General features: G+C 32.7%; 1 long non-coding RNA gene across 8 annotated transcripts; it reads right to left on the bottom strand.

Annotated features, from left to right (window-relative positions):
- Positions 1-315: 315 nt before the first annotated feature.
- LOC145093388 (uncharacterized) lies at positions 316-3,645 on the bottom strand. 8 transcript variants are annotated; one of them, XR_013702854.1, is made up of 7 exons: positions 3,364-3,645; positions 2,792-3,086; positions 2,571-2,681; positions 2,133-2,301; positions 1,898-2,068; positions 1,701-1,830; positions 316-1,355 (listed from the first exon to the last, which is right to left on the bottom strand). It is a non-coding gene; the product is annotated as an uncharacterized LOC145093388 (long non-coding RNA). The 8 variants fall into 8 exon arrangements; XR_013702850.1 differs by lacking the exon at positions 316-1,355 and having other exon boundaries at positions 1,542-1,830; positions 2,792-2,877; positions 2,955-3,086; XR_013702848.1 differs by lacking the exon at positions 316-1,355 and having other exon boundaries at positions 1,542-1,830; positions 2,792-2,886; positions 2,955-3,086.
- Between the last annotated feature and the right edge of the window lie 921 nt (positions 3,646-4,566).

Raw genomic sequence — 4,566 nt, forward strand, 5'->3', positions numbered from 1 at the left:
GACCCTCGCGTTGCAGGGGTTGGATGCGACAATTTTTTCCATTGTTTGTTCTTTGTAAATGTCATTTGATCAACTATTTGTTTATAGTTTGAGTATTGTTATGGGGCAGTAATACTGTTTCATCATGAATAATTTTTGTTGTTGTCGGATAAACTATTTATCGAAAAATATACTTCATGGGTTTATCCTTTGGTTGATAAGATGGAGATGCCGGATTCCACGGATCAAATAAAATGCCTCCAATATCAAACATCAAGAGGAAAGGTATATAAACTATCGAGATACACAGAAGTATTCATAATAAAGTGTGTCCAATATGAAACATTAAATGAACAGAACAAATTTAACTGAGATATGTGCTATTAAAATAGGTGGGAAACCTTGCTCCGCAGGGTTCGGTTTTCACCACAGTAGTTAAAGGAATCACAACAGATTTGATCATAAGTTGCATAAATCTTAAGTGTCCATTGTTAAAAGATGACACATTTAAACTGGAATCAGAACAAAAGGTCTGCAAAAATCATTTTAACAGGTACCTGTTTCATTCATCTTTAGTGTAGACTTTTAGTTGTTTTGACTATTTATGAATACTTCTATGTGAAACCTGTTAAACAATATACACGGGAAATTTTCATCAAAATCTCTTAAAAGCACTAGGTTTTACCAAAAAAAAAACTATATACATGGGCAGTTTGTTCAAAAACTATTAAATCATTAATTTTTTACCCAAAAACTCTTAAAATAACTTTTCATTTTTACAAAAAAAAGTATGTAGGAGCAGTTTTGTCCAAACTATTGAAATCATTATTTCTTTTATAAAAATAAAAAAGAAATATACAGGGGCATTTTGGACAAAAAATGTTAAAGTCACTATTTTTTTACCAAAAGAACAATATGTAGTGGCATTTCGGTCAAAACTATAAAAATCATTATTTTTTTAATCAGAAAAAGAGTATGCATAGTCACTTTCAACAAAAACTGTTAAAACCACTATTTTTTAACCCCGCGTTGCGGGGATGGATTTAAACAGCTCCGATCATTTTGGCATGTTATTTAATTTAAAGGATTCAAGAAATATGGAACATGTTTTTGTAAATATGTTATGAATCTAACCTATTTTCCTTTACATATCCCCTGTTTTCCTTACCACATACCAACATCATATAACCCATGGCATACTTACAAAATGTATGTAGCAACAACAGAAATGTCAAACTCCACCAAAGCACAACAGGGGCAAAATAGTCAAAAGTTGAATTGAAAAGGAGGAAGCCATCTCACAACATGTAGGTGCACCGGGTTGTACTTTTTCGGCTTCGATGATGTCCCGGGTAGCAAAATCTTTGCTTCATCAACTGTTTGTTTTTGGATTTAGCATACTTCCATTCATTTTTGTACAGTAGCATCTTACTTCCATTTTAATCTATTATGACATCGTAATTTCGAATTTTTTTACTTTAAAAGTTGCATTATAAAAGGTAACAAATTTGTGTTCCACTGATGACACACTTTTTTTAAACCCAACATCGAATACCAATCAGTGGTAACAAAATTGTGTTCCTTTTTATATACTTTCCAAAGGGAGGAAACCTCTCCTTTGGAAATAGTCCCCCAATCCTGACATACCTCCAGAAACTATAAAAGCTTGGAATAAATGGAGTCATAATTCATCAAAACAAAAGGAACAGGGAGTGCAAAACCTATCCTCTTGAACTGGATGAGTGGAAGAATGTCAAAAGCCTCATCCAGAGTACCAATTCCACCTAGTAACACAATCAGACCCGTCTTCTCCCCTTTACTACTTCTAACGGTTGCATCCATCAACCCATGCTTTCTTGCAGAAAAAAACATGCATTCAGATTCAGATTTAGTCAGTCACTAATCTAATAATTCTAACCTGCATGTAAGGTAAGCATGAGAAGGAATATACGAATGAAAACTGGTTGTTGTCCATTCCCCTGCTTCTTTAGAAATCTTGAACCCAGCGACCAATAGCATCCCGAGTTGCAGCATCCATCAACCCTGGTCCAGCCCCTAACCATGAAGTGCATCCGAACAACTTTGCAACCTTTAACAAAATCAAAACTTTCATTCTTTTGAAACACAATACAAAAATATAAATATGGACTTGCCTCTCTTGCCAATTCTTGTGTCTGGACATAATGCTCATATCCGGGGCCCATCCTTGCAGAACCCAAGTACACGACGCCTCTCCCAAGGCTGAGTATTAGCTCATACCATTTTTCAGCTTCATTCATTCATACACAACACAACACCAGGCATAGTTCAAGGCAATATTTACTGATCAGTTTATACAAAAAATTTACTGAGTATTAGTAATTTAGTATTTACAGTATTGAAAAAAAAGTAAACAAAAATTATGACAAAATGCTCATCTTAAATGTAAAATAATTAAAAAAATTTACTGATGTTCAATTCAAACAAAAAAGTAACTTATTAGTTTGATTTAACAATCAAAAGCCAGAAACCATTATCGAAGATTAGAAGATTAACAAAAGAAACAAATAAATGATGAAGAAAACAGATCAAATTGAGAAGAGAGACAGAACCTGGAATAATTAGGAACCAATGAGTTTATACATACACCAAGTTGGCTGTTGTCCCTAACTGGATAATACCAAGCATAGTTCAAGCAATATTCTATGCATTTCTTGCCCCTTCTGCAAGAGAAATATATTATATAACAAAAAAATGTTAACATAAATCACAGATTTAATATAGTTAATAAAGGAACAAAAGTTATATAATTAGCATTAGCAATATAGCATACCGTAGTTAGTAAACTCAATAAAGGCAAATTGAATCAACTCGACTCTTGTTCCTGCACCCGGCCTCTCACTTCGTTTCGTTGTTCTTCTAAAAAAACTGAAGGCCATCATAAATGGCGGATGTCAATCAAATAATATCTTAGAAATCGAAGTAGAAAATCATACATAAGACTGCAGCCGATAAAAGCGCTTCAGTCGTGAGGGTTGAATGAATCGTTGAACCAATTGAATTGTTTGAACCCAACTAATGTCGTATGAATCGATTAAAATGCTGGCATGTGATCGAGGCTTCACATACTGTAGGGGGAAAAGCGGAATTGGAATTAGGTTTCACCAGGTATGTACACGTTGCATATCAATCATTCAAGAATAATTTGTATTACATCCGATGGCTAACACTAATCAACACATCAAATTAGAAATTAAACCAAACACGAATGACAGATTCGGCTCTAACCTAGGTGTTCATGCTGACACAATCGAACAGAAACTGAAAGCAAGGGTCAACATACCCAAAATCAAAAACAACAAAAGACGGAAATTAAAAATCAAATAGAAGCGAAAGACAACATACCCAAAATCTAAATAACAACAGTACAGGCAGGGCCATCTTCCTTATTGCCGATGTTTCCTTGTAATAGGCAGAGGAAAACTGATGAAGCTAGTTTCTTGTAGCCGACGGTGACACAAAAAAGAAAACCGGGAAGATCGATAAGAATAAAAGGAAGGTGCATCAACGACAAAAGCTAAACTGTAAAGCTTTGAGAGAATCTGAAGCAGCCGATGGGTGTTTCATGAGTTGCGGTGCCTTGGGTGTGAATTCAATCGTCGCTGCACCTCTATTCTTCTCTGTCATTCAAACGGAAGCGAAACCAGCGGGACGCGTTCGTGGCATATAAAAAATATATTTTTATATTAAAAATAATTAAATCATTGTTATTAACGTTTAAATAATAATTTCATAAAAAATATAAAAAATGATTTTTAGTATTGTTATTATGTTGAACTATATTATAAGAGATAAAGTTGGAACTTGAAGTTGTTTTGTACATATAAAGTTATATGATTAAAATAGAAAAAAAAATCATTTTTAAAAATAAATAAATCGTTATTGTTATATATTAAATAATAATTTCATATTAAATTACAACGTTTATATTAAATATTATCATTATATAGAAAATACAATAATAGAGATATTTTTTTTATATATCTTAAATTTTATCATTATGTACAACATATGATAATAGAGACAACTCTTTATCTTAAATAGTAAAAAAAAATGTTTAGTATCATAAATATTACCATAATTATGTAGAACATATTATAATAGTGACGTCTTTTATAAGGTTACAACTTTAAATTGTATTACATACAGGGTTGTAAAACTTGGCTAATACAACCAAATATTCGGCATGTTACTTAAACTCGGCCTCCAATGGAAGCGAGTTTGCCTAACTCAGCCAGAAGACACTCAGACCCTTATTAAACTTGATCCAAATCTAAAAGATACGGTCCAAAATCATTTTTGACATTCTGAAATTTAATTTGTCACTTGTCGACAAAGACAATCTCACCAAAGAATACACTCAACGTTCTACAAAGTTGGATGCAAGGAAGATCTCATGGCTTAGTCCCTTTGAAATATTTCACAACATTTTCTATTTATAGAGGAGAATACATTCTCTTGTTACTCTCACGATCAATGTGGGATGAAGACATTTTAATTAAACTCATTTATTTATTTGCCAATAATTTCATTTTGTTAAATAAAATA

The sequence above is a fragment of the Lactuca serriola genome, chromosome 3 (genome assembly GCF_051521515.1).
Source record: "Lactuca serriola cultivar US96UC23 chromosome 3, Lser_US96UC23_V15, whole genome shotgun sequence".
Taxonomy (NCBI): domain Eukaryota; kingdom Viridiplantae; phylum Streptophyta; class Magnoliopsida; order Asterales; family Asteraceae; genus Lactuca; species Lactuca serriola.